A 14,578-nucleotide genomic window follows, 5' to 3' on the forward strand; every position below is an offset into this window, starting at 1 on the left:
AGACATTGTTACGGGTTGAATGGGGTCCCTGCAGGAAGTATGTGTTGGGGTCCGAACCTCCAGGACCTCAGAATGTGACCTTGTTTGGAAATGGAGCCTTTGCGGAGGTGATCCAGTGAAAAGGGGGTTATTAGTCCGAGCCCTAGTCCTGTAGGTGCTTGTGCTCAGTCACTCAGTGCTGTCTGACTCTCTGCAAACCCGTGGCCCGTAGCCTGCCAGGCTCCTCCGTCCATGGGCTTCTCCAGGCAAGAATACTGGAGCGGGTGGCCATGCCCTCCTCCAGGGGCTCTTCTGACACAGGATTGAACCCAAGTCTCTTGCATTGCAGGCAGGTTCTTTACCACTGAGCCTCCCGGAAAGTCTCCTGGTGTCCTCGTGTGGAGAGGAGACTAATACTCTGAAGGCGGACAGCAGGCAGGCGAGGTGAAGGGACACAGGGAGAAGACGACCATCTCCAAGCCTAGGAGAGCTGCCTGTAAGAGACTCCCGCCTCAGCCCTGCAGACGCCCTGACCTCAGGCCTCCAGTCTCCAGCACCCTGAGACAGAGCATTTCAGGGTCTAAGCCCCCAGTGTGGGGGCTTTGTCAGGGCCACCCCAGCAAGCTGGCACACTTATCAGTGCCTGGCAGGGGGCTTCAGCTGTAACAAATGCCTACAAATGTACAAGTGGCTTTGGAAGTGGGTATGGGCAGCAGCTGGAGGCACTTTGAGGTGCATTCTAGAATCAGCCTAGATTGCCTCGACGAGACCATTGGTAGGAATACAACGTGAAAGGAATTCTGAGGAGGACTTGGGAAGAGGGGAAGAGAGCTATGGAGAAAGCATCCACCATCTCAGACAACACTCGGATCATCATGAGCGGAATGTTGGTGGAAGACGGTCCCCCACAGCTCTCAGGGAGCGGGCCAGGGTGTCACGTTCAAGCCCTTCAGCCCGAGGGCCCAGCCTCTTCCCAGGAGGACCAGTGTGCACCTTTCAACTCAGAAATCTCAACTCGAGCGAAGAATGAATTCTTCAGTTGGGTAGGAATCGCTGAAGCTGAGCTCAGAGGCCAAAGTCTCTTAAATTTAAGTTTAAAAATATTTAAATATGGAATATGTGCTGGCTTATGACTACAAATGTTTAAATATTGTGAGTGTGAGTCTCTTAAGTGCTTCTATATTTAAGAATAAATTATAATGTGATTATATATAATATATGTAATACATAAAACATTACATATAATTTATTTACTATAAGTTCAGTTAAATATATTAACAGTATATATTTTATATGTATGCTACTCCTACTGCTAAGTTGCTTCAGTCGTGTCCGACTCTTCGCGACCCCACAGACAGCAGCCCACCAGGCTCCCCTGTCCCTGGGATTCTCCAGGCAAGAACACTGGAGTGGGTTGCCATTTCCTTCTCCAATGCATGAAAGTGAAAAGTGAAAGTGAAGTCGCTCAGTCATGTCCGACCCTCAGTGACCCCATGGACTGCAGCCTACCAGGCTCCTCTGTCCATGAGATTTTCCAGGCAAGAGTACTGGAGTGGGTTGATCAGTCAGTTCAGTTCAGTCGCTCAGTCGTGTCCGACTCTTTGCGACCCCATGAATCGCAGCACGCCAGGCCTCCCTGTCCATCACAAACTCTCGGAGTTCACTCAGACTCAAGTCCATTTGAGTCAGTGATGCCATCCAGCCATCTCATCCTCTGTCATCCCCTTCTCTTCCTGCCCTCAATCCCTCCCAGCATCAGAGTCTTTTCCAATGAGTCAGCTCTTTGCATGAGGTGGCCAAAGTACTGGAGTTTCAGCTTCAGCATCATTCCCTCCAAAGAAATCCCAGGGCTGATCTTCAGAATGGACTGGAGTGGGTTGATAAATATATATAATTACAGAAACATTGTAAATTAAATATATTTAATATAAACAGAAAAATAATATAATATAATATAAAATTCTAACACAATATAAAATTATATACAATATATACCAGTATTATATATGATTATATCATAATAAGCAGATTGTTATATTAATATTATGATATCATGACATATTTTACATTCATATAAATGTTTCTATAATTATAGATTATAAATACAATTATGTTATATAATCGTACATAATTATAACATTATAATTTTATAAATATATTAATATTCTGTCATATAAATAGAGCATTCAGAAGATACATATATGTAACAGTATTTCTACAACATAATGTATTATATAAATAATGTAATATATGACATATGAATATATTACTTATATTTGTAATGTTATTGATACAATATAACCTATATACATATAATACCTATATATATGACATGATATGTATACGATGTAGTCTATACACATATAACACATATATGTACCATGACAATTATACTGCATAAGTCTTATAATGTTCATAATGTGGTTGACTTGTCCCAGGGTTGGAACCCGCTTCTTCAAGGAGATCGCTTGTCATCCGGGAGGGGCGGGGTAACCCTTTCTGGACTAACTGCGGCTGCGCCCCACTCGGGGATAGTTCTCCGCATTCCTTATGCACTGAACTCAGCATCGTGCAAAGGGTACTGGGTGCAGAGCCGGGCAGGTGCCGCCCCTTCTTATTGGAGGAGCAGCAGAAGCGCTGGGCTGTGGCTGAGAGTGGGGGCGCTGGGCCCCGACTGTCCGGTGTGGTTCCTGGCCCCTCTTTCACGGCTGGAACGGCTTGCTCACCCTCCGTGTCTCAGCTCCTGCACGCTCGTGTCCGTGCGTGTCTCCTAGAGTCCCTGTGAGGAGGGAGCGCCGCAGTCATCCCTGCAAAGCCCCTGGAAGACCGCCTGGCTCGGGGTCACAACTCCATCAGTCTTGCCATTACTACTATCTATCGAGTGGCACTTCGGCCGGGCATACAGTAGAGTAAAAAGGGACCCCTGTTGGGCTGACAGTCCAGCAATGGAAACAGATATTAATCACGTAATCACGCTAATGAATGTGTAATTATAAACTGAGATAAGTACTGGGAAAAGAGATCATGAATAGTTTTTTTTGTTTTTTTTTTCCCCCTACTTGATGATGTGCCCAGAGAGCTCAGGGAAGCCCAGAGAAGTCTGCCCCGAGGGCGGGGTCTTCAGGTCTCCCCGGGGAATGACTCTGTCCAGTGGGCTCTGCACCCTGCACCCTCTTCCCACCCGAGGTCTTTGTGGATTTTCCAAAGTGAGAGAAGAAAATAGACGAATACCTGGAATCACATTATACTATGGGATAATTTATCAAACCGTTCACTTGCATCTCATCACCTCATATGCTTTGAAGTGAAGGAAAATAGAAGTTTCTTGAAGTCTACCACCTTTTCCGTCCTTTTTGTTTACACGTTGTTTGTATTGACTTTTTGGAACACAATTTCAAGCTTCCAGAGACGTTGCAAGAATCAAAATAGTGCATGTGTGTGTGCTCGGTCATGTGTGACTCTTTGGGACCCCACGGACCATAGCCCGCCAGGGTCTTCTGTCCATGGGATTCTCCAGGCAAGAACAGTGGAGTAAGTTGCCATTTTCTCCTCCAGGGCATCTCCTCGACCCAGGGACTGAATCTGCATCTCTTGCATCTCCTGCTTTAGCAGATGGATTCTTTACCACTGCACCGCCTGGGAAGCCCCCTCAAGACATATACTCCTTACTCAGATTCGCCTATTGCTAACATTTTACCCTACGTCCAAATGTGCGGGGTTTTTGTGTGTTGGGGGGGGTGTGATTTTTTTTATTCAGCAAGCATTTATTTTTAAATGTGAAATGCACCATATATGTGCTGACTTATGAATACAAGTGAATGAAAAGTCTGAGTTTGATTCTCTTAAATGAAGACTTAATATTCCATAGAAAGAATTAAAATTTAAAAAATGCCTACTAGGGGACTTCCCTGGCAGTCCAGTGGTTAGAACTCTGGGCTCCCACACCAGAGGGCACAGGTTTGATCCCTGGTCAAGGAACTGCTGGAAAAGGCAATGGAAACCCACTCCAGTACTCTTGCCTGGAAAATCCCATGGATGAAGGAGCTTGATAGGCTGCAGTCTATGGGGTCGCTAAGAGTCAGACACGACTGAGCATCTTCACTTTCACACATTGGAGAAGGAAATGGCAACCCACTCCAGTGTTCTTGCCTGGAAAATCCCAGGGACGGGGGAGACTGGTGGGCTGCCATCTATGGGGTCGCACAGAGTCGGACACGACTGAAGTGACTTAGCAGCAGCAGCAGCAGCAAAGAACTGCTAATCTCAGAACCCAGACTGAGAAAAAGAGCTAGTCTCTTGGAAACTGCTAGTATTTCCTCACTAACATCCCCCCTTCAAGGCACAAGCCTCATATGTAAACAAGCACAACTTGAATTTTGACTAAATCATTTCTTGACTTTTCTTTATAGTTTAACAAGCCAAAATTCTATTGTTTTTTAAAAGATGTTGTTTCATTATGTAAATAGAATCATTTTATATGTATGTCTCTGTGTAATTGTCTGTTTTTTGTTTTTTGTTTTTTTTAGGCCTAAAGAAGAGGATTCAAACTCATGGCCAGAAGGCTTGATAAGCCCCACAGAAGCATTTTATTTAGCCTTCAGAATGTTTACGAAGTTTTTTATTTACAACCAACTACAGTTGGACACAACTGAGCGACTTCACTTTCCCTTTTCACTTTCCTGCATTGGAGAAGGAAATGGCAACCCACTCCAGTGTTCTTGCCTGGAGAATCCCAGGGACAGGGGAGCCTGGTGGGCTGCCGTCTATGGGGTCGCACAGAGTCGGACACGACTGAAGCGACTTAGCAGCAGCAACGCAGTTGCAAAACACTCAGAGGGAAAAACAATTCCAGAGTTCCAAAAAGCAAGACTTGCATTTGCCAAGGCAGGCAAGTATTTACATACCATTTACATTGTATTTACAACTCTTTACGTAGTATTTACACAGCGTCAGGTAATAATAAGTAATCTAAGGATTATTTAAAGGATAAGGGAGGATTTGTGTAGGTTATGTGTGAATCCGTACCATTTGAATGAGAGACTTGCGCACCCATGCGCTTCCGTGTCCCGTGTCCGTGGTGGGTCCAGGCCCTCTCAGACAGTGGTGAGAAAAGAGAAGGACCCCGCCCCAGTCTCGTGAAGCAGCCTGGCTTCCTGGCTGTGCGTGCTCAGGCAAGTCGCTTCGCTTCACTGTGCCCAGTCTTCTCATCTGATAAGAAGGGCTAATAGTGTTACTACCTACTTCATGGGGCTGTTGGCAAGATTAGTGAGTTAATCCATGTACAGTTTTTGTTGTTGTTTTTGGTCACATGGCTTGTGGGATCTTAGTTCTCTGGCAAAGGGTGGAACCCGCACTCTCGGAAGTGAAAGTGCGGAATCCTACCCACTGGACCGCCCTCCTGGGAATCCCTTCCTTGTAAAGTTTTTAGTAGAAGACCTCTCAGATAGTAAGTGCTCAATAATTGTTAACTTTTTTCTTTTTTTAGTATTTTGGCCACGATGCACAACAGATAGGATCTCAGTTCCCTGACTGGGTATCGAACCTGCATCCCTCACAGTGGAAGCGCAGAGTCCTAACCGCTGGGCCACTAGGGAAGTCCCAGTAAGTGTTAACCGCTGACGGTGGTAATGCATAGTGCTGTATATAATAAGTGTGTAAGCGGTAGCTTTTTTCGTGTCATAGTCCATCATTTAATCTCTCTTTCTGCACCTCGTCCTCTGAGGGTTCTGGCAGGCACCAGACTCTAACTTTAGCCACGATTGGACGGAGGCCCACTGATCCATGAGAGCTGAGCGCTGCAGATGTAGTAGAAGGTTTCCTAGCAACAGAGGAGTTCGGGTGGACAGCAGCAAATCCCTGAGTGGTTCCCTAAGAGGAGGAACGTAGGCAGGATTGAATCTATTTGAGGCCAAACAGGAGGAGATTGACAAGGGCCACCCAGAGTGTCGGCTTCTGAGGAACGTTGCAGTCCTGCTCCCAGAGCTCCTGGACCCGGCCCATCACGCTGTCCTCTCTTCTGCTTCTCAGCCTCCCTGCTTCTCCCTTTCTTTCCTCCTCCCTCCTCCTTTCCTCTTCCTCCTCCTTCTGCCTCTTCTCTTACTATTATCACTGAAAATAATAACAGCTGAACGTGCACGGAGTGCCTCGCCTGCACCAGGCACTGTCCCCAGCGTTCTGCATGAACGCATCTGAGCCTCACCACCCTGGGAGATGCCCCTCCTATTATCCCACTGAGCAGATGAAGAAAACCGAGGCACAGCCAGTTCAAGGGAGCCCAGCTGAAAATGGTCAGAACCACACCTCACGGTTATCCAGAGATTCTTGTCGTCTCGAGCGGGCATTGCTGGAGCCCCGGCATGAATGCTAACCCTAACTGGAGAGTCTGACCTTCAGGAACCTCCTCCGGGGCCCCGCCCTGCCTGGCCCAGCGATTTTGGCGTCACAGGACCCTGAGTTGCCTCGACTTCTGCACAATGTAATTCCTGGTCTGAGGGGGAAGAGAACCTCTGGACCTTGCAAGAGTGAGGCTGTACAAGAACCAGAGCCAGTTCAATCATGGCTGGACAATTATGGACAATTATGAGAGCTGGTATTCCCTACCCTTAAGTATCCCCTACCCTTAAGTATCCTCTACTCCATAGCCTTTCCCTCTGCTTGCTGATAAGCCCCAGTGGCCCAGGCATGAATGATTCACCTGAACCGGTCATCCAAGCTTCCACTTCCTTTTCAATGTCTAGGAGTGGCTCAAACGAACACACGTACACACATGTTCATAGCAGCACCATTCACAATAGCCAAAGGTGGAAACACCCCTAACACCCATCGACTAATGAATGGGTAGACCGAATGTGGTCTGGGCACAGAGTGGGATATTATACAGTTGTAAAAAGACTGAGGTACTCATACACGCTACCATATGGTCTACAGACACATGATGCTCAGAGAAAGCAGCAGACACAAAGGGACCTGTAGCCTATGGTTCCATTTATTTATTTGTTTATGTTTTTGGCTCTACTGGGTCTTTGTTGCATCATGCTGGCTTCCCTAGTTGCAGAGAACGGGCTCAGTTGCCCTGTAGCATGTGGGGTTTTAGTTCCCTGACCGGGGGTCAAACCCAAGCCACCTGCATGGAAAGGCTGATTCTTAACCACTGGGCCAGTGGGGAAGTCCCCCATGTGGTTCCAGTTAGATGAAATACCCAGAAGAAGTAGATCCACAGAGACAAAAACCCATAGTGGTTGCCAGAGCTGGGGAAAGGGGAGAATCGGGCATGCTTGCTTAATGGTTCTGTGGTTTCCTTTTGCGGTGATGAAAAATATCTGGGGCTAGATAGCGGTGATGGCTGCATAGCATTGCAAATGTTCTTCTAGCATCACTGGCTTGTAGATTTTTAAATGGCTGAAGTGGATTTTATGAGTGGTTCTACCACAATAAGAATAAAGTCTGAGGATAGGCAAAGGGCAGTATGGCCAGAGTGAGATAGAAAGAAGTCAGCTGGGGTTCTGGGGTGGACATCGCTCCCTGATGAGAACACAGAAGGCAAGTTGGGATGGTATTTTATTCTTGAGCGTGTTTGTGCCAGGACAAGATGCTTGGAGCTGCCTCAGACATAATGCGATCTGGAGGCTGCAAGCCAAACATTGAGGATGTCAGGGTGGTAAGGGCTTGGTCTTCATTGGCACACTCGAGTGTTGGTACAAAACCTTCCTGTTGGTCAAGATGATTAAAGATCTTCGTTGCTTAAGCCAGCATTAGGTAATCGGTTCCTTGCCACTGAGCTTATCTTAGCTGATGGAATGATCCTGCCAAGGGACAGGACTTGGTGAGGAACCAAAGCCCATGACTACAGGTGAAGAGGATGCCTCTGAGAAGACTCTTTAATTTGCTACATTCCTCTTTTGATAGCTTAGAGTCTTATTAGAGAGGGGAGAGGCTCAGAGAGGGGTAAAAGTGTGAGATGTCTCATTTCAGTACAGGGCACTTGAACCGGCAGAAGTTGACTGGGGAACTAGGGTCTTCTCTAGGGCTCTGTAGCTGGAGAGACCATGTGTCTCAACAATTACCTTTTGCAGGTGGAAGAAGGTAGATGCTTTCATATCCTCCTCATCTCCCCAGGTGCTGGTTTCCTTCCAGCATTCCTCACCACACTCTCCTTGTCTCCTCGGATGAGCCCCGAGATAGCGACACAGGAGCAAGTGAATATCCTGTTTCTTTACTTCCTGTCTGACTGTAGACCCTCAGCGGGTGCCACTCCCCGACTCAGCACCTGGAGGGAAGATCGGTGATGGAAGTGTCCCCAACGCCATCCTTAGCAGAACCTGTAGGTCGGCTCAACCCCCATCCATAGCTCTTGTCTCCTTGATAGTTCTCTATTGTAGAAGCTAGAAAGTGCAAGTAAGAAAAGGATTAGGAAAGCTGCAGGCCCTTCCCGGCAGTCCAGTGGCTAGGACTTTGCACTTCCACTGCAGAGGGCACAAGTTCAATCCTTGGTAAGGGAAATTCCTCAAGCTCAGCAGTGTGGCAGAAAAAGAAAAAATGCAAAGAAGGGAAGATCAGAATTACTGGAGTGTGCGGCAAATTTCAATAGGATAGTGTATAAACTTCTGATTGCTAACTGATAGGGACAGAATGAAGAAACCAAATAGGTGATTAAATAGTTTATCCCTCTAGGGGATTGTAGGTAGGAAAGATACGGGAGACGCCTGGAAATTAATGATGACTCCAGAAAGCAGGTTTGCTTAACCAAGCAGGTCAAAGCCATTCAAGAGAAGAAGGAGATCTGCCCCTACCAATAAAACAGTGGTGGCGTGAGCCCCACATCCTGCCTTGTGAGCTCGGGTACTTAATGATCTGTGGGACATGCTCTCTGCACACATAAGCAAACAACAAACAATAATTTGTTGACCTAGCTTCACCATGTCGGAGAAGGCAATGGCACCCCACTCCAGTACTCTTGCTTGGAAAATCCCATGGACAGAAGAGCCTGGAAGGCTGTGGTCCATGGGATCACAAAGAGTCGGACATGACTGAGCGACTTCCCTTTCACTTTTCATTTTCATGCATTGGAGAAGGAAATGGCAACCCACTCCAGTGTTCTTGCCTGGAGAATCCCAGGGATGGGGAGCCTGGTGGGCTGCCATCTATAGGGTCGAACAGAGTCGGACATGACTGAAGTGACTTAGCAGCAGCAGCAGCAGCAGCAGCAGCTTCACCATATAGGAACAAGAATACTCCCCTGCTCAACCTGGAGTAAGCTGATGATGGAAACGTCACACCTACTCAAGAAAGACAAGAAAGGTCTTCTCCCCCTCCCCACTTTCCCTTTGATTATAAGTTCTTGGGGGCAACACCCCTTTGTCTGGCTGCTTGAAAGCCCCACAATCATCCTAGTCTAATGAATCTCTTCTTATCTACCTCTTAGCTCTCACTGAATTCTTCTCTGCACTGAGACATGAAGAACTATGGTACCAGAGCTCTTCGAAGCCCCCCCTGAAATGACAGCAGTCGGCCTCACTGCTATACAGACAGCGACATCCTCAGTGACTCAAAGCAGTGCAGATTTACCATCTTCCAGTTAGAGGGCATCAGTCCAAAGTGGGTCCTGCTGGGCCAAGATCACAGTGTTGGCAGGCTGTGATCCCTCCTGGAGGCTCAAGCGGAGAATCCACTCCTTGCCTTTTCTCAGCTTTTCTGGAGACTTCTGGCACCCCTTGCCTCCTAAAAACCAAGTCACTCTGAAATCTCTTGGTGTCATATCTCCTTCTCTGACTCCGACACACCTGCCTGTCTTACAAGGACCGCTGCGACTGCCACGGGCACTTTGGGATCATCCAGAACAATGGTCTCATCTCAGGCGTCTTCACTAATCACGGCTGCAGAGTCCCGTTTACCACGTGAAGATCATGTATTCACAGGCTCTGGCGACAAGGCAGTGGACAGCTTTGAGGGATTCTTCTTCTGCCTACCACCAGTAGGAAGAGTGAGTCCCATTAGGAGGGAATATGTTAGTGTAAATTCCTGTGCTCAGCACACAGTGAGACCAACCAAACAGGAACGGCAGAGTTTAGAGCAGAAAAAGGTTAACTAGAGGGTCAGGCAAGGAGAAGGGGTGGCTCATGCCCTAAAAAGCCCTGAGCTCTGGAAAGGGTTTCGGCAAAGCTTTTTGTTTATTCAAGATAGAATACTTTGAGAAAGATCTTTAGTTGCTTTGGTGGTGGTTTAGGCGCTAAGTCATGTCCAACTCTTGCGACCCCATGGACTGCAGTCTACAGAACTGTAGTTGCTTTACACAGCAGTAAAAATTATATATTATATGTTGCATGCTCAATTGTGTCTGACTCTTTGTGACCCCAGGGACTGTAGCCTGCCAGGCTCCTCTGTCCCTGGGATTTTCCAGACAAGAATCCTGGAGTGGGTTCAGCAAAGTTTTTTAAAAAGCCAGGTGAGGGGGGTGGGTCACAGGGTGTGTGACCAGCTCCTGCACAATTCTCTGATTGGCTGACGGTGAGGTCACAGGGCGGTGTTGCCGGGGTTTACTTTATCAGTCCTCGGGCTCCAGGAGGCCTGGAGTTCTGTGCTCATGGCCATCAAACAATGAACATCTTCCACTTGGTGGTGGGTTTTCACATCTGCAAAACAGCTCAGGAAGTGTACCTCAAGTACTGTTATCTGGAAACTTCAGAGTGGAGCTGAAGCAGAGGTTATGGGGGAAGACCTGTCCTCGCCTCCCCCCACACACAAGGTCCCATGGCTCACTCATTGGTTACAATATCTGAGCAAAGACTTGAAGGAAGCGAGAAAGTTATTAAGAGTTATGCCTTTATCTGGAGGCCGGGCATTTTAGAAAGAGGAAACAGCCACTTCAAAGACCTAAGGCAGAAAAGCACCTTGTATGTTTGAGGAGTAACCTGGGAAGCCAGTGTGGTTGGAGAAGTAGGAGATGAGGTTATAAGAAAAAAAAGTGGGGAATGAGGCTTTTTAGGATCTCTTTTATTCATTCTGAGGACTTAGGGCTGCTCTTTTTCTTTGAGTAAAATAGGAAGCTGTTTCAAAATTCGGGGTGTGATCTGACTCGGGTTTTAACATAAAGTTGCCCTGGGACTTCCATGGTGGTCTAGTGGTTGAGAATCTACCTTCCAACGTAGGTGAGGAGGGTTCAATCCCCGGTCAGAGAACTAAGATCCCACCTGCTTTGGGGGCAGTTAAGCCCCCCTGCTGCAACTAAGACTCGTTGCAGCCAAAAATAAATTTAAAAAATAGGGTTGGCCAATTAAATACAGGTTTCCCAGTTAATTTTGAATTTCAGATAAATGAATAATTTTTTTTTTTTAGTATTAAGTATCTCCCTGAAACTGAGAGAGACATACTTATGCTAAAAAATGTTTGTTGTTGTTGATCTGAAATGTAAATTTAACTGGATATCCTGAGTTTTAATTTGCTAAATCTGGCAACTCTATTTTTAAAGACTCTCTCTGCTGTGTTGAGACCACGTGGTTGAGTTGGTGAGTGAGGCAGAAACAGGGAAATCATTTCGGAGGCCATCATGATAATCTGGGTGAGGAATTTCGGTGGCTCAGGCTGGAGGATACCTGTAGAGGCTGAAGACCACCCTACCCCCACCCCGCCCAGCCCTGCCCTCCCCCTTGCTTTAATGGCTGTTGCACAGTCTTAGTGAAGAGGAGGAAATACACTGCAGGACCCAACAAGGGCAGCTGTAAAAAGAAATGTTCCCTGCCCACTCATTTTCACGTGCAAGGAAAAACACTGAAATGTGAGACATGAAGAGTCACAAGATAAGCCGGGCTTGGAATTTGCATGGCTCCCGTACCGCCGTTAAGATGCATTTCTCACACTGCACTTCTTTTTCCGCTTAGATAAAAATGCAAATTTCTTAGCGTGGCTTGCCCTGGCCCTCTTCTCGGGCTAAGCTCCTTTTTTTAAAAAATATTTTTGTTGTAGTTGATTTACCATGTTGTGTCAGTTTCTATGTTGTAGCCACGCGTTCCGGGAAACAAACTCACTCAGAAGGCCAATGCAGATAGTGGAGTGCAGGTTATTACACCAGAGGGTCCAAGGCAGAGTCTCCTCTTAGCCAAGGACCCCCACCAGTTTTTGTGAAAACCTTATATATACCCTAAGTGTACGTGCTCAAACCCACCTCCCCAAATTCCCCGAAACTAGTCTGGTCAAGGTAAAAGAGAGACACGATCAAAGTTAACCCGTGATTCATGTGTCACAAGACTAGATAAACAGTGGACATTTATCAATAGGCCTGTGGTCATATCCCGATAAATATAATGGAACTTACCCCTTTGTTCTGTTACAGAGATAATTAGCATATTCTTTTAGGCAACGGAGAGTCCAAGTCCAAGTCCTGGGGCTCTTTCATCCAGGGGTCTGGTTTCCCATTGGTATGCCGCTTCTATAGACGCCGGGCACAAAGTTCAGAGTCCATTGGGAGGGTGACCATGCGTGTAGCTTAATGTTCACAGCCTGGCCTAAGATGGAGTCCAGCTCTGTCTGTTTCCTACTTCATCTACTGTACAGCAAAGTGAATCAGCCATACATATACATGGGCTTCTCAGGTGGCGCCAGTGGTAAAGAACCTTCCTACCAGTGCAGGAGATATGAGAGACGCAGGTTTGATCCCTGGGTCAAGAAGATCCCCTGGAGGAGAAAATGGCAACCCACTCCAGTATTCTTGTCTGGAGAACGCCACGGACAGAAGAGCCTGGTGGACTATGGTTCATAGGGTTGCAAAGAGTCAGACATGACTGGAGGCAACTTAGCATACACACATACACATAGCCCTTCTTCTCTTGTGCTAGGTTCTGACCAGCCATCTCTGCTCCAGCCACATTGGCTGGAACTGGAATGTACCAAGAACTAGAATTGAAGAACTAGAATGTGCCAAGAACTAGAAGTTTAGGACTAGAATGTGCCAGGCTCGCCTCTGCCTCAGGGCCTTTGCATTGACTGTATCTTCTGCCTGAGATGTCATCCCACGTACATTTCTCATGGCTAGACAGTTCACGGGCTTTTTTTTTTTTTTTGCTGTGTTGGGTCTCCGTTGTGATGTGTAGGCTCCAGAGCACATGGGCTCAATAGCTGCAGCGTGCAGATTTAGTTGCCCCATGGCACTGCTGCTGCAGCTAAGTTGCTCAGTCGTGTCTGACTCTTCATGATCCCATGGACTGCAGCCTACCAGGCTCCTCCGTCCATGGGATTTTCCAGGCAAGAGTACTGGAGTGGGGTGCCATTGACATGAGATCTTAATTCCCAGACCAGGAACAAAACCCACATCCCCTACATTGGCAGGCGGATTCTTAACCCCTGGAGCACCAGGGAAGTCCCAGTTCATGGCCTTTAATTCTCAGTCGAAACAGATTTCCTTCAAAGCTCTCCTTGAACTTGCTTGGTAGCCCCCGCTCACAACTAGAAAAACCCAATGAGCAGCAAGGAAAAGCCAGTGCAGCCAGAAATAAAATTAATTAATTAATTATTTTTTAAGAGAAACAGCACACCCACACAATTAAAAGAAGAAATTACTCAAGTTCCCCGCCTTTGTTAACATTTTGATGGAGTTCGCCTTACATTTTCATGCGCATTTATTCATGAATTCATTTTTTTTAAGAAACTTTTTTTTTTTCAGTTTTAAAGTTTTTATTAAATTTCTTTTGTTGTTGGTATCACATTGTTTCAGTTTTATGCTTCGGGTTTCTGACTGTGAGGCATGTGGGATCTTAGCTCCCCAACCAGAGATCGAACCTGCACCCCTTGCATTGAAAGGAAGGAGTCGTAGCCACTGGACCACCAGGGAAGTCCCAATTCATGAATTCGTGTGTGTGTAGCCCTTGTGCAATATTTGCAAGGTGTTTGCACAACAACAACAGCATAACAGAACATTCTAGTAGAATCATTATAAACTCAGTTTCTACTCAAAGACTACAGGTGTCAGTGAGGCCAGAATCCAAAGTAGGACCATCCATTTATGTATGACTTAAGCTAGAAAGCCGATTTCCCCAGCCTTGGTGCCTTGTCCACCTGGTGGTAAAATTATAAGAGACTTTTTTTTTTTTTGACCGAAGAGATTGAGCACGCATGCACCAGGAGCATATGAGCTCTTAGTTCCTGACTGGGCACGGAAGCCACACTCCCCATATTGGGAGCCCAGAGTATTAACCCCTGGACCACCAGGGAAGTCCCTAGAGCTGTGGGTTCCATTCTCTCTTCAGCATAGGAGTGTGGTGAGGTTGATGGTTACTCATTTCAAGGTTCAAGCGGGGAAAAGCTTCACCTGGATCATTCAGAGCACTGAATACGGGAAGAGGCTCAGAACCCAGAGAAGAATGGGATCTCGCTCATGTCTGAACTATCTCAGGAGCTCCAGAGTGTGCTAACGGCCTGGAAAGCGTTCAGGGGGAACAGCCGCCTGGAGAAGAGGGAAGGAAAGGGAAGAGGAGGCGAGGGGAATAAACTAGGGGTCTTATAGCCTTTACAGGAGCGCCACCTGGAGGTGAGACGTGAACTCTGCAGAGACAGCCTGGAAATGCAACGACGGACGCCCCCTCCCCCCCCCACCCCCACCCCCGCCCCCGAC

The 14,578-nt window shown here is 47.0% G+C and overlaps 1 long non-coding RNA gene across 1 annotated transcript; it reads left to right on the forward strand.

The window, feature by feature from the left end:
- Nucleotides 1–5,587: 5,587 nt before the first annotated feature.
- On the forward strand, nucleotides 5,588–10,306 carry LOC139177200 (uncharacterized). The gene is made up of 2 exons (XR_011561697.1): nucleotides 5,588–9,276; nucleotides 9,401–10,306. It is a non-coding gene; the product is annotated as an uncharacterized lncRNA (long non-coding RNA).
- Nucleotides 10,307–14,578: the final 4,272 nt, after the last annotated feature.

This window comes from Bos indicus, chromosome 18, assembly GCF_029378745.1.
Source record: "Bos indicus isolate NIAB-ARS_2022 breed Sahiwal x Tharparkar chromosome 18, NIAB-ARS_B.indTharparkar_mat_pri_1.0, whole genome shotgun sequence".
NCBI lineage: Eukaryota > Metazoa > Chordata > Mammalia > Artiodactyla > Bovidae > Bos > Bos indicus.